This window comes from Puma concolor, chromosome A2 (assembly GCF_028749965.1).
Source record: "Puma concolor isolate L17-30 chromosome A2, mPumCon1.1.hap2, whole genome shotgun sequence".
Taxonomy (NCBI): Eukaryota; Metazoa; Chordata; class Mammalia; order Carnivora; family Felidae; genus Puma; species Puma concolor.
This window is the reverse complement of record NC_141668.1, coordinates 39,729,035-39,756,599: the sequence shown is the minus strand read 5'-3', so window position 1 is coordinate 39,756,599 and position 27,565 is coordinate 39,729,035. Positions and strand designations below refer to the sequence as shown.

The 27,565-nt window shown below is 38.2% G+C and overlaps 1 protein-coding gene and 1 long non-coding RNA gene across 3 annotated transcripts in view; both read right to left on the bottom strand.

Annotated features, from left to right (window-relative positions):
- The window catches only part of IMMP2L (inner mitochondrial membrane peptidase subunit 2), a 905,116-nt gene that overhangs the window by 603,197 nt on the left and 274,354 nt on the right, over positions 1-27,565 (bottom strand). The gene's annotated exons all lie outside the window — the stretch shown is intronic.
- On the bottom strand, positions 279-26,941 carry LOC147583114 (uncharacterized). 2 transcript variants are annotated; one of them, XR_015245544.1, is made up of 4 exons: positions 23,596-26,941; positions 9,216-9,329; positions 7,068-7,148; positions 279-4,765 (listed from the first exon to the last, which is right to left on the bottom strand). It is a non-coding gene; the product is annotated as an uncharacterized LOC147583114 (long non-coding RNA). The 2 variants fall into 2 exon arrangements; XR_015245543.1 differs by having other exon boundaries at positions 9,216-9,264.

Genomic DNA, 27,565 nt, shown 5'->3' with positions numbered 1-27,565 from the left:
GGGTGGCGCAGTCGGTTAAGCGTCCGACTTCAGCCAGGTCACGATCTCGCGGTCCGTGAGTTTGAGCCCCGTGTCGGGCTCTGGGCTGATGGCTCAGAGCCTGGAGCCTGTTTCTGATTCTGTGTCTCCCTCTCTCTCTGCCCCTCCCCCGTTCATGCTCTGTCTCTCTCTGTCCCAAAAAAATAAATAAACGTTAAAAAAAAAAATTAAAAAAAAAATAAATAAAATACTGACTTTCTGAAAAAGAGTATATTCTTTTTTCAAAAATTTTTTTTAATTTTTATTTATTTTTGAGAGAGAGAGAGAGAGAGAACGTGGGTGGGGGAGGGGCAGAGAGAGAGGGAGACACAGAATCCAAAGCAGGCTCCAGGCTCTGAGATGCCAGCACAGAGCCTGATGTGGGGCTTGAACTCACAAACCGTGAGATCATGTCCTGAGGCGAAGTTGGGTACTTAACTGACTGAGCCACCCAGGTGCCCGTGAAAAAGAATATATTCTTAAAATTAATATGTGTCCCTTCAAATCAGCATTTTTGTATCCGTTGGATAAATACCTAGTAGTGCAACTGCTGGGTCATATGATAGTCCTATTTTTAGATTTTTGAGGAACCTCCACACAGTTTTCCAGAGTGACTGTACCAGTTTGCATTCCCACCAACAGCACCCCAATGTTTATAGCAGCACTATCAACAATAACCAAATGGAAAGAGCCCAAATGTCCATCAAGTGATGAATGGATAAAGAAGATGTGGTGTATATGTATATATGTGCATATATATATATATATATATATATATATATATATATATATATATTGGAATACCACTCAGCAATCAAAAAGAATGAAATCTTGCCATTTGCAACAAGGTGAATGGAAGAAGAGTGTATTATGCTAAGCAAAATAAGTCAGTCAGAGAAAGACATACATCATATGATTTCATTAATATGTAGAATATAAGAAATAAAACACATGAATATAAGGGAAGGGAAGTAAAAGTAAGATAAAAACAGAGAGAAGGCAAACCATAAGAGACTATTAAACACAGAGAATAAACTAAGGGTTTCGGAGGGGAGATGGGTGGGGGCATGGGCTAAATGGGTGATGTGCATTAAGGAGGGCACTTGTTGGGATGAGAACTGGGAGTTATATATATGGAAGTGATGAATCACTGGGTGCTACCCGTGAAACCAATACGACATCGTTTGTTAACTAACTTGACTTTAAATAAATAAGCTAAAACATAAATAACAAAACTAACATGTTAAAATTCAATTTTCAAATGCTTATATTTATGGTAACCAGCAGATAATTGAGGAAACAAAGTAATTATCTAAAATGTAATCTGAATTCTATAATTCTGAGATTTAGCTATATTGGCCCCTTGGCCAGTTCATTACAGAGCAGAATTTAGTATAAGGCAGGTCATTTTGGACTTAATCTAAAGTGACTATGCTAATTTTAAAAAGCGAATAAAAAAAAAAAGATAATATTTTGGGACAACACCTATAAGGCAATGTGGAAGTCTAAATCTATAAAGGATCTTCTCCTATCAATTCTCTTCTACACCTTGTAAATCCATTTCCCAAAACATTTGAAACATAATGGATTGCATTGCTTAAAAAATGTATATGAATTAGTTATTCTTATATGCAATATATGAACAGGACAGTGTTTTCTCAAAAAAGACAATGCAATCCTTGAAAAAGATATTATAAATTATAGAAACATAACTTATATTTTAAAATACCTGAAAATATAGAAGTTTTCAATTTACTCCATCAGGTTTCCTATGTGTATAATTTAATAAAACAGACCAGCCTAAATTAATAAATCAGTAGGTAAATGACATCTTATACACAATTATTTTTATTAATCTTGATTTCAGGGTAAATATCCATGGGGATAACAAACTGTGGTGTTGTAAATTATAAATTTGGACATTTAGAATCAAAAATAAAAATTCTAGCAAGTCAAGAGTTGTGAAGCTCAGCGGAAAACATGCTCTTCTCTAGTTAACACTTGACTCACAGGATAATATAACAAATCATGGGTCAAAAAATTTCCATTAACTTCTTTAAGTTGACCTATTTAACAACAGGACAAGGATTTCATTATGGCTAATTTCTCCAGAGCTTGTAAGTATGGAATAAAGATGAACAAGGCTCCTCCTCAAAGTCCCCTTCTCACATTTTAGCACTATGAAGGCAATTCTCTACATAATATTCTCTGACCATTCACCAACACCACCGATGTCTTCATTGCCTCCCAGACTTGATCCTAGCAGGGATACCTACTTCGTTGCCATTCTCTGTGTATCCTCTTAGGAGAACTGATCAAGGAGACAATCTTCTGTGTCTGGTGTAACTAAGTCAGAACTATTTGAAAGCTACTACCTATCTAAAGGTCCTGTATTCTTTAGTTTAAGTTTACTAAATGTCTTGGAGATACAAAATAAATAGAACTCAAGAAGCTTGAAGTGTAGGAAATAAGACATATACATTCAAGGACAATTAGTACATGGGGTGTAAATGCTCTAGCAGAGGCAGGCGCTGGTTGCTATGGGAGAAGAACACTTAATCCAAACAAAGGGAATAAGGTAAAACATTACAAGAAAGAGCTTTAGGCTAAATCATTAAGGAGCTAGTGAGTCAGATGACTCAAATAGATCATTCCAGGCACAAAAATTCAGGAACAAAATAAAAGGAAAAGGCACATAAGTATGAGTGAGAGACAGAAACTCCAAAGAGGTTGGAGAGGTAAAGAGGGCCTTGAGTGTCATGCTAAGATATGTGGAGTTTACCCTGAAGGCTATGGGAGCCACTGAAGAATTTTAAGCAGGAGAGAGATATGACCACAAAGCAGATTTGAGTTTGAGAGACATCATCGTGGAAATAATTTACCAGGAGGAAAGGAGTATGGGGGCGGAAAAAGGAGGTCACAACTACCTAAACGCCTATCACCTGGACTTGTGGATAATTAAACTAATGGTTTTTACCCAGGGGAAAGAAACAATCTCTGAAATGCCTGTAGCAAGATGTCTCTATATTAAGGATTACCTAAATAAATAGAACCTAACATTTATGATGTACGTCTCCCTATATGGTATTAGATGCGCATCATATCTCTATCATACACAAGTATAACACTCTAGAGTACAAAATGGAGATGTTTCATAATTTAAATATTCCTTCTGTCTGAGGTAATCTCATGAATCTCATTCAGATAGCTCATCTGTTCTAAGCCAGATAATCGTATCCAACATAGGAAGGACCTTGGGAGGTACCAATGATATCATGGACCACTCTCTACTTTGTATAATCTTTTGGACTGCCTGTATCCTTGACGTCATTTAATAGAGTAATACAGGTTAAAAGTGCTGAGTCATGCTGGTCTCATTTGACAGTCTGGTCCCATATGTTTGCTCAGGGAGGGAAAACAAGGAGGCTAGTGAGGCTGCCACACTGTGACTGAAAGGAGAGTCACAGAAAGAGGAGTTCAGAGTGGTAAATAAAGGACTGGATATTATAGTGCTTTATTAGAGATTGTAATGCCTTTGACTCTTACCCTGAGAGAGATAGGAAACCACTGAAGGGTTTGGAGTAGAAAACTGACATGGTAATTGTGACTCGTGTTTTGAGAAAAGGCTATAGGGTGCCATGAACAGAAAAAGGGAGGCCACTTAGGAGGTCCTTACACGGGGTGCCTGGGTGGCTCAGTTGGTTAAGCGTCTGACTTCAGCTCAGGTCATGATCTCACAGTTTGTGGATTCGAGTCCCATGTTGGGCTCTGTGCTGATACCTGAGAGCCTGGAGCCTGCTTTGGATTCTGTGTCTCCCCTCTCTCTGCGCCTCCCCAGCTCACTCACTCTCTCTCTCAGAAATAAATATTAAAAAAAAAAAAAAAAAAGAGGTCCCTTACAAAAAATAGGTAAAAGATGATGGTGGCTTGGAGAGGTAGAGGTAATGAGAAGTAACCTATATTCTGCATATATTTTGAAGATAGAGCCAACAACATTTACTGACAGATTAAATGTGAAATATGAGAAAAGGGAGGAGTCAAGCATAACCCCAAGTTGTTTTGGCCTGAGAATCTGGAAGGATGAAATAGCCAATTACTGAGATGAGGAGGACTATGAGAGGAGCAGGCTTCATAGGAATGACCAGGATTTCAGCTTCATATATTAGACTCCAAAGCTAATTAGACATATAAATAGAAATGAGAAGGGGACCACTGCCTAAATGAGTCTGCAGTTCAGGAGAGAAATCTGGGCTAAACAGACGAATTTGGGAAATATCTTCATATGGATGATGTTTAAAACTACGAGCCTGGATGAAATCATCAAGAGATGATTTGTATTGTCAAAGAAAAGGCCCAAGGAATGAGCGCTGAGGGATTCCAGTTATTAGAGATTAGAAAGAGGAAGAACAAACAAAGAAAACCAACCAAGTGAAGAAACTTATTCAAGATAAAGGGAATGACCATCTATGTCATCTTAATTGATAGGCACGAAAAATGAGGGTTAAGACTTTTTCACTGAATTTAGCAAAAGGGAGGCCTCAGATAACCTTAATAAGAACAGAAATTTAAAAGGTAGAACACATGGGTTTTAGATATTTTAAGATGATTTCTACTGTTCTGGCTAGGGTGACTGAGTGATAGTATATTCACAGACAGATATTGGGAGTATAGTCCTAATTTTCCATGCTTAGCTTCAGAGTGTAAGAAAAATCCCCAAATCCTTTTCTAACTAATAAAGTATTAACACCTAAAATGAAATACCAACATATTAATACTTAAAAAAAAGTCTCAAAGCATAACCAACAATTGCATAACAAAGCATCACTAACTGTTTTTACCTGTTTCTTCTTTTTTTTAATTTTTAAGTGTTTTTATTTTGTTTTTGAGACAGAGAGAGACAGAGCATGAGCAGGGGAGGGAGGGGCAGAGAGAGAGGGAGACACAGAATCTGAAGCAGGCTCCAGGCTCTGAGCTGTCAGCACAGAGCCCGACGTGAGGCTCGAACTCACAGACTGTGAGATCATGACCTGAGCTGAAGTCTAACGCTTAACCGCCTGAGCCACCCAGGCGCCCCTTTACCTGTTTCTTCTTAAAGTGAGATCATGGCTATTACCTGAATAACAGTACTGAGCCCATCTATCATCAGAATTATGTAGGATTAAAAGACTTCACCCCTCTAAAAGAAGAGATCCAGATTTGAGTCTAGGAGCTTGCCCAACAGAGTCTAATCCTTTGGGTAGGAAAGATGCTTCCAAATCATTTCTGCTAGAAACAGCAGATGGAGATTTTGTTTATTTTGCTTTGTTTTATATGTACCCTCTTGGCAAATTCACTTCTAGAAAGCTTATCCAGAAGAAACTAATCCTCTGAGCAGGCATTTTTTTAGGTTGCTGCCCAAAAGGAATCCAACCTATGAATGGGAAAACTTACGGCCGAATCCCAGCACTAGTCACAAATTGATTATAAGCCAGAAACTGAAAGAGACAAGAGGTTGACTGAGTAGTTAAGACAGTAAAGATTAGATGGTAAGGTCAGCACCCAGGGAAAATTCATGTGGCCTACTGAAATGCTGCCCCTCCACCCCAATGCCAGGGGCACTGCTTATAGAAGCAGCTGTCCATTCCCACACTGTCCACTACTTTAAAAGTAGCTTCTCCATCTTGGTCAGTGTGGTCTTGGGTGGAGAAAAAGCTATATCTTCCAGAGGCAAGTCTTTGGTAACATAACTATGCAGCATGGTACTCGGGGAAGGAACTAATGGGCAAAGACATTGCTATCCTGAACTGACCCTATCAACTTCTAATTCTTTGTTACTGGAGTCTTTTATGCTAATAAGCAAATGGGTTAATTGCTTAAAGTAAGCTTGTTTACAGATCACTGGAAACAATTATTAATTTGATGAGCTTCAGAAAGCTGGGGGATAATTCAGTACTAACCTAAAGAGATAGACAACATTTCTAAATGTTGCTTATTTTAGCAGAAAACAGTTTAAGGCAGATTCATTTCCACACAGCTCAACTGACAGCCAGCTTCCCACGTAAATTCACGTGAGTACATTCTCTTTCCAACTGTCCCTGAGCATAGAATACACTATATTACTGAAAGCCTCTTCCTGTTTGAAATATACACTATTAAATACTTTTTCTCCTATGCCTTGGCTACATTTTCATGAGCAATATACGGAACCCACATTGAAATCTCAACTTTCTGTTGAGATACCTGATTGTCAGTGGAATCTGACAAGTATCATTCATTTTGACTCAACAAACCCTTATGGCGCAGTGACAGTGTGCCAGGAACCATGCTATTGAAAGATGAGTAGAAGATCAATTTTATCCTCAAATTGCTAACTGGATTTTCTCATGGTGTTTGGGGCGTGGGGGGTGGTGGAACAGGAAAGGGTCAGAAAAAAACTTTGTGGAAAGGGAAATAATTTGAGATCAACTGTGAAGATAGCCAGAGCTTCAACTGGTAAAAGGGCATTCCTAAAAAAGGAAAGAGTGAGACAAGATGGAGAGGGGGACCAGCGGCCTGCCTACCTAAGCAGGAGGGGATGCAGGATGGACAGAGGAAATGTGGCCACATGGAAAGACTTGAATGTCCTGGTCAAGAGGCTGTGTGGAATGAGGAGTCACTGAAGCTTTCAGAGGTGGGAAGCGATAGGATTCAGGTCTGATTTCTTGAAAACTAGGTTGGAGGAAGGATAATGGATGCCTCACAATAAGACAGAGAGAACAGAGAGAGAAAAAGAGACAACCTGTGGTCAGGAAGAGACACAGTGGCAGGTTTCTATTTCAATTTCCATTTCAAGGAAGTGGAAAAAGAAATATAGATATTGTAGACACTGTAAGAGTAGAACCTACATGACTGGGAAAATGAGTGATTACTCACTGAGGTCTCTTTCCTGACCACTCTATTGAAAATCACCACAGCCTACTCACACACACAACCCCATGTCACTTTTCCACTTCACCTTTTCTCATAGCACTTACCCCCATCAGATATACATTAAACATATTTAGACATACTTTAAACCACATCTTACTTACCTATTTTGTCTGTCTTCCTTGACTATAATGTAAGCGTCATCAGGGCAGGAACTTGGATCCGTTTTGTTCACTGTTGTACTTCTACCAATGCAAGAACTCAGTAAATATTTGCTAAATGAATGAAGGCAAAAATGACTGAAATATGATGGTGTCATTAATAGAAACCACAGGATCAAGGTTCTCTTTTCTGAGTCCTGAGGCTATAGATAATCATACAAGAGCATAATAACAAATTAGGCTGTGTTAAAATCATGGCTTTGAATATATCTCAATGATTTTCTGTTTCCAAAGGACTTTAAGTTATATTTATAACCCATTCAAACTCGGGGTGAGGAGACCTCAGTTCTGTCTGCAGTTCTAATACAAAAGATGCCAGTTTAGAAAAGTCATTTTTCTTCCATAAACTGTATTTCCCTCATCTGTAAAATTAGGGATTAAGTGAACTTACATACACCCACTGTAGGATTAGACAAATCCCAATTTAATTAGCCAAGGATGTAGAATCTTCCAGCCAGATCTGTGAAATGACCAAATGCTTGCCACACCACTGGCCTTTTTTATACATGTGGTTAAAATCTCTTACCCAGAAAGAACTTATGCTGCCACAGGCATGCTTCCACTTAAAGGAATGTTTATAAACAGCAGATCTTCTAGTTGTTAAATCAAACTCAGCATGAGCAAGGTCACAGCCCCCATCCATATGGAGAAAGCAGAGTCAGGGCCTGGGTGTCCTTGGTCAATTTCTCTCCCCTAGCTTTCCAGTGTTCCAGAAAGCTTGTTTCTCCAGAGGCTATTATTAACTGATTTAAAACCTGTTATCTGTGCAGTTTTGATAATGAGTTTGGTCTGAAGATCTCAGTTACAAATTCATTTCCTCCCAACTTCCAAGATTCCTTGAGTGCTAATATGCTATATTTCTATAAACTTTCATAGGACCTCACCCAGTTGTAAGGCTGATAACCTTTCTTCCTTCTAAATACAAATTCACCATCAGAGTATATATGGTCCTACCAGATAGCTATTTCTTTAAGCACTAAAAAGAAGCATAGTGATTTTGAATTACGGGAATTTTAAGTAGTTTGAATGGGTTATAAATATAACTCAAAGTCCTTTGGAAACAGAAAGTTATTGAGATATATTCAAAGCCATGATTTCAACACAGCCTAATTTGTTATTATTTAACATTCACATCCCACTTGGGTAGCATTATGGCTCATGAACTGTAGGGTGATGGAGGAAGCATGCCATCTGCTTCATTGCTAGGAGCTGTGGTCTCCTGAGGTCACTAACGGTGATTATTAACATAGCCTCAAAGGAAACAGTGACTCTGTGCCCAAGGAGGCCAGAAGCTCAAATGTTCTCACTCCAATTCTCTTATTGATTAACTAGGCAACTTCTTAGCAGGAGACCCTTAACCTTGAGCTATCTCTTTAACCCAATCTTTAACAGATTTGATAAGAGCAGTATTTTGCCCCCTTTCATGCTTTTAGATTAGATTACTTTTTTTTCTATATATTGTACTCCAGGGATAATATCACTTATCACACACAAAGGTGTTGGCTGGGTTAATTAAAATATGATTCCAAGATAGACCACAAATTGAAATGCTAAACAATGATTGTTCCCTCATGTCTGTGAGTTCATGAGCCATTGTATAAAAATAGTCTCAGTTCATTCTTTATATCATTACAGAGTGTCTTCTTCACAGAAGAGTAAGGAAAAGTTGGCCCATTCATGCCAGCATATTATCATATTTCAGTATGATAATTCAAGGGATTTTTAATTGGCACTCATTATTAATAATAACCCCAATTTTTCAAATAGAGCAGAGGAAGCAGTCATTTACACATTTGTTTTAGAATTAGAAGGTTTTTGCCCCCTATTTTCTCAATTACCATTACCCCCAACCCTAAAACTTCAAATTCTGCTGTTAGAGATGTTACTCCCCGCCAACTCCCCTCCCCCCAAAACAGTTGCTCCAAATGTTTATATCCCTGGAAGATGTAGGATATTAAGATGCAATCAATCACTAACACTGTGTGAAGCCCCACAGGCAGAAGGAACTCAGGAGTATTAGGTGTTTGGGGTGGGGGGGGGGGAGAAGCAGGGCTAGAAAAAGAAGTAGCGGATGTCTAAGACAAACTTTACCTATTTCACGGTTTTGCCCAAGGCAGCCTTCCAGTAATAGGCTTTAGCTCTGTGGTGGTAGCAATGGGAAAACACAATGGCAAAAAGGTAAACTTGCTGGTTTCAAAAATTCACCTCGACAAAAAAATAGAAGATGAAAAGCGTACCCCTAGGGTAGAGATATGAATAAAACCTCACAATTCTATTCAAACTACTATCTTTGCTGGTCCTTGGTAACTTGGAGGCATCTGCCAATCTTGCCCATTCTTCGCTGCTTCTAAATTAAGCAGAGCCAAGCCCAGTGACCACATAGGAAACAAAAGCCAAGCCCACCCAGGGAGAGAGGACCCCAGGCTCAGAACACTGGCATCAGGACCGCACTAGGCCTGTCAGCAAAGCTGGCAGCATCTGAGATTGCATCCCCAGGCATGACTGATCAGGCAGAGCAGTGTTTGGGGAGATGAGAGATGCTTCCATGAAAATTTGTGTCAAAAGCAGCATCTTCCCATTTAACAAACACCTTTATTTAACTCATTTCCTTCGCAGCAAATACCATTTTTTTTTCATTTTTGTAATACTACATTGTCTCATCATGCTCCAAAAACATGTAAGTAAGCATTAAGAACTGCAATATGTATAAGTAAAAAATCATTCATGGGGAAGAATAAACAAATGACAAGATTTTTAAGCCAAATCAGAACCATATTATCTTAAAAAACATATTAAGTGTGCAAATAATTGTATAAGTAAGTAGCAAACACAAAAACTATGTGTTTGCTATATACTATGGCCTATCTCTTCAGAGACAGTGCCATTTATTTCATTTAATACTTTAAGAATAAAAAGACAGACTTACAATCATTGTAAGTATTTTAAGTATTACACAATGTATAAAGTATTTTCTTCTCTGTGTATATGATGTTAATACAAATTCTAATTGCTGGTAGTAGTGTATTACAGTTTAAAACAATAATCAGTGTTCACATTATGCAAGAAAAGGGACCAAATTGTAGAATTATCAAAATATGGAATCATGTGTTTAGGTCCAACTATGCCCCACTAAGTCATATGAAAGAAAACTGAGAACATACAAAGACACCACATGGAAATGCTTTCCTAAGCATTTCCAAGCATTTCCTAATCAAAGTCCTCTTAGAAACTTACTTAGAGCTACACCATTCTTGGCCACTTGCACCTTCTCTCAGAGGAAACACATCCATCTTTTCTATCACCAAACCACCACCTTGGTGCTGGATTCCATTCATTCTTCTTCCCTCAGGGACTGCCATCCATCAGTGTTGCCTTCCCTCTTCTGCATCTTTAATCAATCTCTCTCTCTCTCTCTCTCTCTCTCTCCTGCAATTTTACCTAAGCAAACAAATAAGCTCAAGCTTCCTGCAATTTAAAACCACTCCTCTCACACATCACCAAGTCCTACCACCCTATGTGCCTTTTCCCTTTCTCACTCAACACACTGAAGAAACAACTATATATCCCAACTCTAATTCTACAGTGTATAATTAGTCTTCAGCTTTCAACAATCTCACATCTGCCTACCCTCAATAACTGTCAAAACCGCTCTATTCACAGTGACCAGGAACACTCCCTTTAGTGAAACCCAATAGAGAATTTGTAGTCCTTATTCAGTTTGTCTCTAACATGCTACACTGTTGGCCGTTAGTTCCTATTTGAAACCCATCCCTTCACTACTGAGGCATGCACATATCTAGAAACCAGGTTCTTTTTACCCTTCTGTCTGTCTATCAATGCTTCTCTGTCACTTTTCCTGGGTCTTTTTTTCCCCAATTATAGAACATTTATAAGCATCAAACTATGTTTCTCAAGCACATTTTGATGCTTATAAATGTTGTAGCAACGACCAAAAGATAGTCAGACTTCTCATTTGAAGGCAAAACCTGGGAGCCATCCATGCTTGTCCCTTCTGATATACTAACAAAATACTGGGCAGTGATCTTTCTAAAATGAAAATCTGAGTACATGACTTCTCTATTTAAAATCCTTTTATATAGCAACCCAAAGTCTTCAAGATAAAGGTCAGCCTTGTTAGCTTTGCACAGGAAGGTGTTTGCAATCAGGTATCTACCTATTTCTCCAGCATCACCGCTGCGTCTCCTTCTTAAGGACCCAATGTTCTGGCCATACTATCTTGGACGACCTATACTTCATACAATGTGCCATGGTCTTTAACATCTCTGTCCATCTGCCATTTCCACATATTGTGTTGTGATTCTAGAATACTTCTCTCCATTCTGACTATTCTTTGTAGTTCAAGATTCAATTTAGGCATCACCCATTGGTATCTGCACGCTATTCACCTTTGCAATTCCTACCCATTACACCATCAGGTATGCATGCATGTGTTTGTGTGTGTATCTTCCCCACTGATCTGAAAACCCTCAATTTGCTTTTTCTAGTGCCTACCATGTAGCTGCCCATTAAATGGAGCAAGAGGAAGCTCTACCTTAACTTAAAAAAAAAAAAAAACAAAAACACTACTATATTCAGAGAAAATGTGTCAAGTGAATATACTATAGCATAGATTCTATTACCTGAAAGTTATCATTACCTGCCTCCCATTATGATAAATAAACTTCAGTGTTACCTTAAAGAAACCTCTTCTACTGGTCTGTTTTTCATTTTTTCAAAATGTTCAGTATTATTCTTGAGCACAGTGACAGAATGCAATCTCCAGACTGAAAGTCTAAATGCATTCCATTTATCATGAGTATTGTATTTAGCAACAGGAATTCTTTTTATGCAGATATAATCCATCAATTATCTCATATTTATCAGAGTTCATTATAAAGGATTTTTTTTCTCTTTTAAAAAATATGAAGCACAAGAGAAGAAACCTTATGCTATTATGTGAGCAAATTAGCTGTCAAAGCAACTTTTAAAAGGCTTACCAAATAGCATCCTACCCTTTAGAAAGGAGCTTCCAAGGTAAAGAGTTTAATCAAAGTAACTTCTACATGATACCTATGTTTCAATAATTTACAGACTGCAACTATGACCTGAAAAGACCCCATCTAATGAAAATGCAAGTATTTATCTGCTTATTTTCTTACTCATGGCATTTTTTGTTCAGTCCTCTGGAAAGAAACAATTGGATTTTGTTGATGTTATGCATACAAAAGAGGCATCTCTAAAAGGAGCACTTATCCCTCTTGAAAATGCCCTACTCAAATTTTCTGTGCAAAACCTACCTCCAAAAAAAAAAAAAAAAAAAATGGACCTACCGTATAGCAAGTTGCTCAAAGTTTACAAGTCACCCTTAACCTCTCTCTCTCTCTCTCTCTCTCTCTCTGGCCACATCTAATCAATTGGCCAAAACTGTGTATTCTATTCCTGTATATCTTTCCCATCTATCCACTGACTTATTCCCCGCTTTTACCCTGGTGTAGCCAGTATCATCTCATGCTTGGATCACAACAATAGCCTCTCAACCAGATACTCCTTTTCTACCTTTGCCCCTGCTTCTGTCTGTTTTCCACAGGGCAGACAGAGCAATCATTCTAAAACAAACATGAGGTTAAAACTCTCCAATTACTTCTACATTGTTTAGAACAAAATCTAAAAGCCTTAATGCAGTTTCCAAAAACCTCCAAAACAAAAAACAAACAACAAAAAAAAAAAAACCCAAAAAACAGCCTCTACTCTCTCTCTCTTCAGGCTCATGTAGTGTAAACTCTTCCTCCAACCATGCTGGCCTTCTGCCACACTTCTCTATCCTACCTTAGGATTTCTGTTCATGCTGACGACCCTATACAATCCCCACTTTACTTTTTCTAGCAAAGTTCTCATTCTTTGGATCTCAGCTTAAATGTCATGTCTACCATAAACTTTCCCGGACTCCCCAGAATAAATTAAATTGAAACTCTACTCTCCCAAGTCACTGCACACTGCCCCTTTAGTGTGGTTAATCACATTTGAAATTATTCGTTCATTGTACATCTACCTCACTAGTTAAGAACCATAAGGAACCATTGCTTCTTGTTCACCACTATAATCTTGAAGCCTCGTACAGTGCTTAACATATAGTAAGAGTCCCAAAGAAACCACTGCCTGGCTGATACATATGCAATTGCAAAAATGTTGATATGTTAATAGAAATGGGAAGTGAACAAAAGTAGAAAGGGGCCAGCCAAGCTCACTGTAATGTTGGGCCTGGGCTTGAACCCATTGAGGAGCTCTGAGCTTCTCGACAGTGCTCACTTAGCCCTCCTCTTTGTGCCCACATACCCCAGAATCCAGAACCAATCCTGGCCACTGGCAGAAAAAAAGATAAAGATCTGCTACTCAGTTTCCGATTTGCTCGGCAATCCTTTTGCACATTCTAAATAATCTAGCCCAGCTTTGCAGTAGTCAAGCTTCCATACAGTTATCCCGTAACCATTTCTCTTCCTCTCCAGCTATCTGCCAAGATTTCAGCCTGTGTTTCAGCCCAATTCCCCAGTAAGTGCTTTTCTGCCTCAAAATCCAGGATAACTCGGAATCCCAACTAAATAAAGATGAAATCCAGGCTAGCCCTTTAAGACTGTTCCCAACTACAGCCACCAACCTGAATCTTGAAAGGTAGCCTTCTCTCCACAAAAGCATCTACCTACCCCAAAGGGACATTTTGCAGAATCAATGCAGGCTTTCCACAAGAGTTACACTGCTAGCCCTTATCCCCACAGACTCATCTCTTAAATTCAAAGTTACCAAAGGAATATTTGTTATAAAACTCTTATCTTGATTTTTCTCCAAGATTTGTATTCCTGGCTTTTCTTCTTATGGCCTGTGGGATATTCTTAATCTCTGCTATTCCATCCATTCATTCAGACACTTACAGGGAATCTATTGGGTGCCAAATACAATGCTAGACCTTAAGGAAACAATCATAAATAATAAATAACTTTTCCTGGTGAACAGATCACTAAGATTACAGTACATCTAAGAATATAATACATCATAATACACTAAGAATATAATACAAGTATGTATTTAGATGCTCTGAGGGTGTAGAGAGCAGCTAACTGATCTAGAGGTCTTCCCAGAGGAGGTGATAATGGAACCTTGATGGATGATCAGAAATTATGTTTTGAATAAAAACATTACAAACAGAAGAAACACCTTGAGCAAAGTCCAGAATCATAACATATCAGAAAACTCATAGTGAAATAAAATTAGCTCAGCACTACTGGCATATAAGCTATGAAGCCCCAAGTTAGTGGGAATGTGGGCTACAAGGAAAAAAACAAAACAAAACAGGAGTAAGATCACAGATAGCCTTTTTTAATTTGTTACACTAAGGAGAGTGCACTTTGTTCTCATGGCAAATGACACCTATGGAGAAGACTAGTCTAGTCAGATATAAACTTTAATAGATACTTCTAGAGGATAGTGTGGAGAAGAGATTCAAGGGCACAAGACTGGGGACAGGCACAGAGGGGGTCACAGTAGTCATCTAAGAGATAACAAGGCTTCCACCAGCACAAAGACAGTAGGAATGGAGAAGAAATGCATGTGAGAAATTGGAACTCACAGCCTAACAAGGAAGATCTGGAAAACTAAATGTAATAAAAAGTGATATACTCTAAGTTAAAGGAAATGCTAGGAGACCAGAGAACAATTATTTTATCATGGGAAGTGGGATCATGATGAACCGGGAAGATAAGCTTCGTGTTTTGAGGTTACATAGAGTTCACGTACACTTTTGCAGGACGTCAGAGGTTCGGGGCATTTATTCCACCCAATTAGGGAGAACTTCCTGAGGAAGCTGGATCTGAAGGGCTCTTAAGCTCTGGATGTACCTCCAAGACTGGGGGAGTATCATGCCCCAAACTTCGAAAGTGGATGGAACATTCTGAGAACTAATAATTATGCCTGGATGGAGCACAGGAGGCATAATGGGACAGAGTGAAAAGGGACCAAAAGTAGGTGTGATCTAACGCTAGAAGGGTGAGTATACCTGAGTCATCAGTTTGACGTGCAAAAGGCTCTGCTTGGCTTTGAGGAGCACATATATATTGTTTCTTGACATTTTTGAAAAATAATAACCTAACACTTCCTCAGCCAACACATAATTTTGAATGTCTTTCCATGGGAGTAAAATGTGCTTGTCTAACTTTTATTTACTCTGGCAGTACCACCCCAAATCATTACTTGCACCTGACTTTTTTTTTTAATTTTTTTTTTAACGTTTATTCATTTTTGAGACAGAGAGAGAGACAGAGCCTGAATGGGGGAAGGTCAGAGAGAGAGAGGAAGACACAGAATCTGAAACAGGCTCCAGGCTCTGAGCTGTCAGCACAGAGCCCGAGGCGGGGCTCAAACTCACGGACCGCGAGATAATGACCTGAGCCGAAGTCAGACGCCAACCGACTGAGCCACCCAGATGCCCCTGCACCTGACTTTTAACTACACCTGTTTTTTTCCTCAGAAAACAAAACAAAAAAAAATTAGCCAAAGTCAAAAACACAATATAGCAGGGAGCTCTAAGCAGTCAAGTTAGTGAGAACAGCTCAGCAATTCCTACAAGAAAAATTTACAAATCTCTGATCTGGTATGGTAGCCTTTTAAAAAGCAAAAAGTCATCATTATATAATATAAAACATTAAAAATTCCATTAAAAGGAAGGTGAAAATGAGTCTAAGTAAGATGCACTCATACAAAGAATTTTTAACAGTAACTGAAGAGAACCTTAATTATTTTACTTACTTTACTTGAACCTCTCTAAAAACTTTATTGCCAGTAATTTGGGCTGATGAATGTAGTCAATAAAGAAGAGCCTTGATTTTAACACTCCTCCCTCAAAGCTTGTCCCTCTTGTGGTTTTCCAATGGGCTATTGTTAGATTCATTTACAGTAAAATAATTACCAGCTCCCTAAGCAAGACACATAGCAGGTTATCTATTGTCCCTTAGAGGACTGTTGGACTATTCTTAACAAGCATTCTAAATTACAATAGCAGCTTTATTGCAATTAACAAACAGACGCGAATCACCAATCCAGTTATATCTCAAAAGAGAGAAGGGTTTTCTGAAGTAGACTGCTGTGGTTGTTTTCTGAACAACTGTTTTGCAACCTTAAATTCAAAAACCAGTCTTGAAGCAAATAGGCACATGTCCCAGGAGCACGGAATACAGAGAGAAAAGCTTTTCTTGCCATTCCCAACAGAAAGAGTAACAGTTTAGTGGTTTAAACTGTTTGAGAGAAATTGAGAGAATGCTGACATGAAAAGACACCTGCATTCCCCATCGGTACTTACAACACTCACACACTAGCATTGACAGCCCTGTCTGCGGGACATCCCGCAGTCCTGGGTCCCAAAGCAGTAGCCACAAAGCATGACTCTGACCTTCCATTTACACGGACATTCTAATGTTGAGATGTGTCAAAAATTAAACTTGGCAAGTTTCCAGCTTATTTGAATTTCTTCATGTTTTTGAAAAATGCAATTGCACTCTGCATATTCACTGGAATCCCAGAGAACATGTGTTCACAGGGACTCGGGCTTCAGGTCGTGGCCTGTAAGTCAATAAGCTCTAAGTGCCCACTAACGTGGGGGGAGACCTCGAATCAGATATGGATGTGGCCCAAATGACACTTTCTATGCAAATAACACTCATATAAACAGTAACACTAACAGTAAAACACTCTTACATAAATATAGTTGGAAAGACAAACTCAAGTATTTCTGAAGGAAACCAGTTTGTTACAAAGGTAGTTTATGTTCTAGATTGAATTCCTAACGGCTTTGGGCCAAGATTATCATTCCCCACTAGGATAGCTCCACTTCAGCTATATCCTGTAACTGCCCCTCACTCCAGAAACAGTTATGGGAGAGTTGGCAGGAAAAGCAAGTAATTGTATTAAAGTTTTAATAATAAAAATTCCACACTTTTAACACATCAGATAGAGCTTACTTGGACGTGTGTGTGTGTGTGTGTGTGTGTGTGTGTGTGTGTGTGTGTGTGTATTGTGCCCATGAGTTACTTACAACGCACACTAAGGTTTAGCATATGTATGTATTTTGCAATTCTTCCCAAGCTTTTCTTCCCTAGGGCATATAGACTAAATTGTGGCCTTTGAACATGAGTAAATATGCAAACAGGAGTAAATATGAAACAGGAGTAGATATGGAAACCTGCTTGTGCAGCTGGAAGTAACTGACCTGAAGGTCCAACCCCTCTTTAAGCCTTCATTTCTCCCACCACAACCACTGTCTTTATAAAATGATACTTTTATATTGTTAAAAATTCCATCAGAACTGATGATTTTAAAAATCAAATTAACACCTGAAATCCCACAGCTCAAAGATAACCATGGTGAATGCTTCAGTAAACATTATTCCATTTATGTCTTTAGACACAGACATAGACATATGAGTTACACACATCAAGCATGAAACTCTGTAATAATGTATAATTTATACATATTTGTATGAAATTGCCAACTGAATACTTTTTAATTTTTAAGCTAGGAATTTGAAGATGAGGAAGGAAAACCTAATGAAGCATAGTCATTTATTTATAACATATTTTATGATTTTCTAGTTCATATTCATTGTACTATTCTGCCTTTCTCACATACACCAATGATCTAGTTTTTGATGACCAAAACCACTTCCCTAGAATCTAGGTCTAACTTGTATCCAGCAATGAGACTCAAGACTCTAGCTCCAGTCCAAATTTCAGATCCAAAATAATCATTTTTGACAGTTTCTGGGGCACTGAAAAAAATTTTGATGAGAATGAAATGTTTTTCCTAATCATTACAGGATGAAACATGGAGGAGAGTGCCTGGCTGGCTCAGTTGGTAGACAGTATGCATGTAACTCTTCATCTCGGGGACATGAGTTCAAGCCCTACATTGGGCATGGAGCCCACTCTTTAAAACTTAATTAATTAAAAAAAAAAAAGAAATGAAACATGGAGAAGGAAACTTGAACTATATCTGAATAATCAACAAAAGGCAAGGCACAGAAGTTGTCTATATGGAGCAAGTCTCCTATGCTATTTTTATAATCATAGGCATTCAAAAATATTTTTTATTTGACTTTACTGGTGGAAGAGAACAAATCTTTTAGAATAAGAGCTATTTTAGGGGGGCCTGGGTGTCTCAGTCAAAGTATCTGACTTTGGCTCAGGTCATGATCTCGCGGTTGGTGAGTCTGAGCCCTGCATGGGGCTCTGATGACAGCTCAGCTTCAGATTCTATGTCTCCCTCTCTCTCTGCCCCTTCCTCTCTCTCTCTCTCTCTCTCTCTCTCTCTCTCTCTCTCTCTCTCTCTCTCAAATGGAATAAATGTTTAAAAAAATTTTTTTAAAGAATTAAGAGTTATTTTATGCAAGTGGTAAGACTGGAACCAGACTTTGAAAATTGGCTAGTATTTACAAAATATCAGAATAGGAGCAAAACTGGTCCTAAGCGTGGTCCTGGCAAATGTAGTGATCTGAATGGTGACCTCTGCAAACAATAAAATCATATGCCCATGTCCCAATACTAAGAAACTGTAAATGTGACCTTATTTGGAAGAGAAATCTTTGTAATTAAGAAGCTTGAAGGGGCGCCTGGGTGGCTCAGTCGGTTAAGCGTCCGACTTCACTCAGGGTCACGATCTCGCGGTCCGTGAGTTCGAGCCCCGCGTCGGGCTCTGGGCTGATGGCTCAGAGCCTGGAGCCTGCTTCCGATTCTGTGTCTCCCTCTCTCTCTGCCCCTTCCCCGTTCATGCTCTGTCTCTCTCTGTCTCAAAAATAAATAAAACGTTAAAAAGAAAAAGAAGCTTGAGAATATCTGGAATTAAAACAGACCCTAAATTCAAAGACAGGTCATTTGAAGAAAAGGGGAAGCAATCAGGAACACAAGAGGGTGGCCATGTGAGGAAGGAGGTAGTCACTGGAGTGCTTCTTCTATAAGCCAAAGAATGCCAAAGACCCAAATTCTCCCTCATGGCCTCTGGGCAGAACTAATCCTGCTGATACCTTAATTTCAGGCTTCCAGCCTCCAGCATTGTGAGAGAATAAATGTCTATTGTTTTAAGTCATTCTGTTTGTCACAGTTTGTCAAAACAGCCCTAAGAAATGAATACACTAATCATATATTGGGCACTTACTATGGCCAAGTGTTTTCCAAACACTTTAGATAGATTAATTCATTGAATCCTAAAAACAATGCTATGAGTTAGAAATATTATTGTCTCCATTTTATAAATGAGGAAACTGTGTAGTATAAAGAGTGTATGAGGTGAGATCACACAGAAAGGGACAAAGTCAACACCAGAACCCTGAAAGTCTGACACCACAGCATGTGCTTTTAACTACTATATTATACTTTCTTTTACCAGAAGAACAAAGTGTACCTTGGGTATAAAGGGAGATAAGCAGACATATAAAAAGGTCAGTTTACAGGGACTTTGAAAAGAAGACAAAAGATTTTCTCCATGACACAGCAACAAATGGGTTAGGCTTTTAATGTATTGCCAAGTGCATTGGTTCAACCTTCAACATATATCTTGAATCTGCCTGCTTTAATCCACCTTTAAATAGCACCGTTCCCGAATAAGCTACCAACATCACTAACCTAGAACAAATATCAACCTCCTATGTAGTAGCAATGTTTTACTCTTGCCCTTTTGAACCATTCTCCACACAAGCCTCATTTCCCTTTTAAAAACAAGTCATCTCACATGATCTGGCTTCCTCCTCAACATCATCTCATATCATCACTCTCATCCTTCATTATGCTACATCAATAATGGGCTCCTTTCTGTTTTACAAACACATCAAGCCCTTATCTGTCTCTGGGCCTTGGTAATTATTGTTTCTCTGCAAGAAGTCCTTTCTTTCCCATTCCTGTGTGGCTAGCCCATCCTCACCCTCCAGATTCCAGCTCACATGGCATCTCCCAAGAGAGGTCTTCACTCAGCACCTACCTCAGGTGCTGTCCTGATGTCACTCCATCATGTGTTTATTATTGTCATAGCACTTACCACAATGTAAGAATCTCATTTATTTACTTATATACTATCTACTGTAACAAAGAGCAGAATGTCCAAGAGGGCAGGGAATTTGTATAGCTTTTGTGCCACTAAAACACAGCACCCAAAACAGTGACTGGCACATAACAAACACCAGCAAACATTTGTCATAAGCATTGAGGAAATTGCATGATGGACTAGGATTCTAAGAAACTTGGTCTGTGTAGCAGAGTACAGGATGGCTTCCAAAAAGGCACAAACTAGAGAAATACACAGATTAGGAGGCTATTAGTGCAAACTAGTGGTGAATGTTTGAGGGCCCGGATAAGAACCGCATAGGCAAAAACAGCAAAGAAAGACTGAAATACAGAGACCTCTAGGACATAAAGGCAAAAAAATTTGGTGACCCATTAAATACACAGGATACAGGAATAGTAATGTTGAAAGTCAAGAATTTTCCCAAGCCTTAGAGCTCAGGTTCATGGAAAACTTCCATAACATTTAGTCTACACTTCATAATTTCATTTTTGGTCTATCCAACAGTAACCAAACATAAACTAAGAACCAGCAGAGATACTCAGGAGGCTTACTAAACTTCACAGAAGTTTCCCCCAGTGCAACTAATGTGAGAAGCATCATTGTTACCAAAACCAAACAACAACAATGCAAAACCTATTATATCCATGTTTACCAGAAAGAATGCTAGACTGAACAGCCGTAAAAGTACATTATACGTAAGAATCAAATACATCAGGGTACTCTGCTGCAAATCACAGATAGAAATTGATGTCAAATGGCACTAAAACCAAACCAAAACCAAACAAACTTGATTTCAAAAGGTTATAAGGCAGGTAAGTCATGGCAGGTAAGTCAATGATCCTCTGAACATGACAGGGCACTGGTTTTTCTCCTGAAAGGAGACCACAGGAATGGTGGACAGCTGCGGTTGTTTTTACAGGCACCATAATGCTATTTAACTGTAACAATTAATGCATCATAATTATTGTCAGTTATTTGATGTTATTTTGATCATTTTAATGACTTCCAGTGCTCCACCAAAATTTTCAGTATCCAAAACGATCTCTAAAATAAAAAATATTTAACATTAAAAAATTTTTTTTAAAGAAAAAGGGGGGCACCACGGTGGCTCAGTCGGTTGAGGGATCAACTTCGGCTCAGGTCAGTATCACACAGCTCATGATCTCAAGCCCCGCGACGGGCTCTGTGCTGACAGCTTGGAGCCTGGAGCCTGCTTTGGATTCTGTGTCTCCCTCTCTCTCTGCCCCTAACCCACTTGCATTATGTCTCTGTCATTCTCAAAAATAAATAAACATTAAAAAAATTTTTTAAAGAAAAAATATTTGAGAATCACTGATCTGCAATATTTTAAGCATCATACTAAGTACTATGCAAATACAAATGATTAGGTTGCAGTCTCATAAGGCTTATAAAATTCATAAGACCTCTTAAGGAAAAGAAACACATACACAAACAATTTATAGAAAGAGACATATGGATCAACTTCTGGTATGATAGCATGAGGAGCTCCACTAATCGGTTTAAAACTAGGAAAAAAAACTGGCAGAATTATTAAAAACTGGTGAAATTATCTTTAAAAATTTAAAGCTTCTTCAAATGGTCCTAATGGCAAATAGCAAATGAAAAAAAAACATCTATTCAAGAAAATCTATGGAAATCGTGCAAGAAAGGCAAAACGGTAACATTTGTACCAACACTGCTCCCTCTCTTTCTGCTCCTAGTTCAGAGATAAACAGTGAAATTTTACAATGATAAAAGGGTCAATTCATCAGGAAGATATAACAATTATAAGCAAATATGCAGGAAGTAACAATTCACTGAAATATATGAAGCACAAACTTACAGAATTAAAAGGAGAAAGATAATTCTGCAATAATATTTTAATACTCTACTTTCTTTTTTTTTTTTTTAATTTTTTTCAACGTTTTTTATTTATTTTTGGGACAGAGAGAGACAGAGCATGAACGGGGGAGGGGCAGAGAGAGAGGGAGACACAGAATCGGAAACAGGCTCCAGGCTCTGAGCCATCAACCCAGAGCCCGACGCGGGGCTCGAACTCACGGACCGCGAGATCGTGACCTGGCTGAAGTCGGACGCTTAACCGACTGCGCCACCCAGGCGCCCCGATACTCTACTTTCAATAATGGAGAGGAAAATCTAGACAGAAGACCAAGGAAATAGAAGACTTGAATGACACTATAAACCAACTAACCCAAGAGACATCTAAAGAACACCCCACCAAACAAATGAATATATATTATTTTTAAGCACAAAATGGAACATTCTCCAGGACAGACTATATGGTAGGGATAGAAAAGACAGAAATAATACAATCTATTTTCTGCAACAAAAATGGAATGGGATTAAAAATTAATAACAGGTACATTTTGGGAAACTTATGAATGTGTTTAATTCTTCTTTTAATGCTCCATCAAAATTTTCAGTATTCAAAACGGTCTCTACAATAAAAAAACCCAGCAGAGATACTCAGGAGGCTTACTGAACGTCACAGAAGTTTCACCCTGTACGACTAATGCAAGAAGCATCATTTTTGCCAAAACCAAACAACAACATAAAACCTATTATATCCACGTATACCAGAAAGAATGCTGGACTGAACAGCTATAAAAATGCATTATATGTAAGAATCAAATACATCAGGGTACTCTTCTGCAAATCACAGATACATACTCCTTGCTATGGACTGAATGCTTGTGTTCCCCAAGCAAAATTCATACTTTGAACTCCTAACTCCCAAAGTGATGGTATTAGGAGGTGGGATTTTTGGCAGGTAATTAAGTCATGAAGGTGGAGACTTCATGAATGGGATTAGTTCCCTTTTAAGAACATAAGCTGCTCCCTCTCTTTGTTCTTGAAAATGTGAAAATACGAGAAGATGGACATTAGCATGTCCGGAAGAAAACTCTCACCAGACCCCATCATGCTGGCACCCTGACCTTGGACTTCCAGACTCCAGAACCATGAGAACTAACTTTGTGTTGTTGATAAGCCACCAAGTTTATGGTATTTTCTTATAGCAGCCCAAACTGACTAAGACACTCCTAAATAGCCAATGGGTCAAAGAAAAAAATCAAAAGGAAAATCAGAAAAAAAAAAAAAAATCTGCTAAATGACAGAAAGGAAGCCAACAAGGAAATAAAAGATCATATAGAGAGTAAAAACTAATTCTATTTAGGAAAACCAAGAAAGTTCTGCAGTGGAAGCAACATCTGAAGTAGGTCTTAAAAGATGAGTATGAATTTACCTGAAGACAGGGAGAAAGAGAATAAAGCAAAAATTTAAAAATAATAATAATAATAATAATAATAATATAATAATAATAATAATAATAATAATAATAATAATAAAAGTAGCTTACCAAAGCAGGCAGGTATTGAAGTAGATGATACATTCTGCAATAATAAGCACATCAAAGTGACTGGAGTGTAGGGCATGTTTCAGGGGCATGCAATGGAGGAAGATGATGCTGGAAAGGGTGGTTAGGACCCAGAGGTTAATGAGCAAGCACACTATTCCATGGAGCATGGACTCTATTTTGGGCAACAGGACATCATTAACCTTTGTAAAAAGGTTGTGTTTTATATCACATTCTATCTCACAGCATTCGTGTGTATTACCATTTTTTTCTCCAATGTATAATACAAGTTTTTCCAGTCAGATAAAATATCCTGTACTTCCTCTGGCTCCATCACAGTTAGTGGTGCAATGCTGAGGACACTGAAGCAATTTAATAAAACAATTACTTTTTTACTGCACCAACAGTACAAAATTCCTAGAGATGTTTTGACCATAAACCAACAAGCATTTCTTTTATTTTTTAATTCATTTAGTCTTGTTGGCTATCCAATATAACTGAACAAATTATACCTGAATTGTGCTTCCTTACTCTTTAATGCCACTAGGAAAGAAATCTTAATGTCCTCTTTTCATTCTTCTAAGTAGCAATTTTTAAAGTGACAATGCTTAACAGGAAATGAGACCAATTAAGCACCAGATCTTTGTTACTGTGGTTTATATCCACAAGAAGGTAAAAGCCATCTGCATCTAAAGACCATAATAAAATCTGCAGCACAGCAATGTGACAAATATATTTTTATTGTAACTGTTCTAAAGAAAAATTGTAATGAAATAAAAGCACCATGATTTAGGAACCTACCAGCAAATTTAATCTGAAAGCATAGATCCTTACCACCATTTACTATGAAAAGAGTATCTCCCACTTCTAAGAAATTAAAAAGACGCACATGGGATTGGGTACTACAGTAAACATGTAAAAGGACAGTGGAGTAGAAGAGAACATCTGGCTGAGGTGATAAAGCCAAAAACATTATCTGACTCAATCATCTTTGTTTCATAATTTCCACAAGCAAGCTTAATAGCTTGAAAACAAAAGCAGAGAAAGCTGGTGGGCAGAGGCAGTCTAGGGTTGAGAGGAATACAGGAAAAGTCAAAGAGAACCTTCAAAGATGCTATTAAAGGCACTGTTATGATGGCTTATGGTTGTGGTGGAATTCAAGGTTTGGGTGGAGACAACCAGAGTAAGAAATTGAGAAGAAAGGCTGTAGTCCACTGAAAGGAAACTTGAAAGGAAATTCCAGATTCTTGGAAGAAGGAGCTTGGAGAGGGGCAAACTGGAATGACAAAGATGACATTACCCTAGGGTACCATGAGTAAAGAGAAAATAAAGATAATACCACCAAGAATGCCTGTGACCTGTGGCATTAAGAATGCCACAGACAAGGAAGGTAGCAGGCCTTGAGAGGAAGAAGAAACCTGAATGAGGAGCTGCCATACAGGACAGAGGGGAAATGCCCAGAAGGACAGCAAACACTGGGGACATGGCTGGGACAATGGGAATTAGGAAACAAATGCCTATGGAGACCTGTTATCTTAAGAGAAATTGTTAAATAATTTTGTAGAACAATGCTCTGGAAATCCTATGAGTAGGAAAAAAAGTATGACAGACTCCTCCTCTATTTTTATAAGAATAAGTGAGAGTAAGAGAAGTATCCACGATAGAGTCTGGAGAGAAATAGTCAAGGGCAAATGTCAGAAGTGTACGTCAAGTATTAAAGAAGTTGAGTAGATTCCTCCTTTATGTATTTAGAGACTGTAGCCATCTTTACTAAATTGGCAATGCTCTAGCTAAGACTACTAAAGAGGTACCTGAGGGGTGGGGGGACATTTATTCTACAACTAGAATTCAAGTTAAGCTAGCTTCAACAAGATGGTGTAATCTAGATCAATGCTTTTCGTATTTTAATGTTCATAGAAACCACCAGGGGATCTTGTTAAAATTTAAATTCTGCCTCAAGAGATCAGGGCTTAGACCTGAAAGTGTGTATTTCTAACAAGCTCCCAGGTGATACTTATGTAATGGTATGCAAACCACTAACAGTAACAAGGACCTAGATTTCAGGACCCCTAAAATATGTGATGGGTGTGTGCCTTTAAGGAATGTTTCTCAAACTCTAGAGTCCATGTAAATCACTTTGGAATTTTGTTAAAATGCAGATATGGTTCAGCAGATCTCAGATGGGGCCAAATATTCCACATTTCTCAACATCTCAGGTGTAAAGATACTGCTGGTTCATAGACTATATGTTGATCAGTAGGGAATTATAGAGCATACATACAATTAAACCCTAGTTTTGCCTAACATGATTCATGCTGTCAGGATATACTTTCTATTATCCAAAATCAATTGGATAAAGCAATACAGACAGAGGTTTCTCCTGACATTTTTCAAAAAATAAAAATGTTTGCAATAAAATAATAATAATAATAATAATAATAATAATAATAATAATAATAATATAACCACAAAATAAAATTGTCTAATTATATATTGCCAGGGGGAGATATCATCCTAAAATAATCTCAGCCATAGGGCAACCAGACATTGCCTACCTTTGTAAAAATATCAAGAGAGCACTAAGTGTCCCACTATCAGTGAGGATTAGAACCAGGAACGATTTGCAGAAATCAAGTGTAGGAATTATTTTAAGAATTTGCAAACAATCCCTGCTTTCTAGCTAACTGTCTAATTCCCACAACTATACAAGAATTTCTTCTGATTTGCAAAATAAGTGAAGGCAAAAGACAGAACCAGAATATTAAAGAAATTTGCATCTAGTTTTATGATAAGTATATAAGAAAAATTCAAAAATAACTAGTAATACATTTTCCTATTCATAAATGTGATACACAACCATAGCTACCTAAGCACACATAACCTCAGGAGGGAAAGACCTGACTTCCAGAAGGAAACATGATATCTGACCAACCTATTTGAATTTCCGAAAGGGGTGCCCATAGACAGAGAAACATCTGGTCAAGTTTAACTCTAACGAGATGTTTTAAATCAAGTTAATATGGGATAGGAAGTCTTTAGAACATCCAACTAAGTGAGGGCTTTGCCTAACATTATTCAGGGTAGCCAGGATATAGTTCCAAACACCCAAAATAAGTATGACAAAACAAAATAGGTTCCAAGTTGTTTTTTTTTAACTAGAAACTTGAAATTTTCTGCAAAAAAAATGATTTAATGGCAGTTGCCTAATTTTATGTTAATCATAAATAATTAATTTAGAGAGAAGAAAAAAGATAATGAACAGGAACTTCTCTGATCAAAGTAGTTTACACAAGTGCTTCTCAGAAAGCCTTTCTAACACAGTGTTTATTTAACATGTTTATAAAGAAGTGTAGAGGGGCGCCTGGGTGGCGCAGTCGGTTAAGCGTCCGACTTCAGCCAGGTCACGATCTCGCAGTCCGTGAGTTCGAGCCCCGCGTCGGGCTCTGGGCTGATGGCTCAGAGCCTGGAGCCTGTTTCCGATTCTGTGTCTGCCTCTCTCTCTGCCCCTCCCCCGTTCATGCTCTGTCTCTCTCTGTCCCAAAAATAAATAAACGTTGAGAAAAAAAATTTTTTTTTTAAAAATTAAAAAAAAAAAGAAGTGTAGAGTGAAATCTCCAGCTCAAGCATAACAAAGGCTCTGTGAGACAATGAAAGTTCAAGAAGTCTGCAATGTAATGCAAGATTGTGTATCTTTATGGTTAGACAGAAAACTGCAAATAGAGAAACACACTCCCTCTACCATGCATTGAAGAAAGTTGAATAAAACACACCGATGGTCTTCTGGGAGCTTAAATCTTACAGAGAGGAAGAAATGAAAATTATTGTTTGCAATCAATGGAAGGACTAATGGAGCTGTGTGCTTACAGTTATGAGGTGCAGGGATAGAGTTGACTGGGTTGGGGTTCATGAAAGACTTTACAGCATGACAGCATCATAGAGGATGGGAAGGAATTTGCATAGAGAGCATTATGCA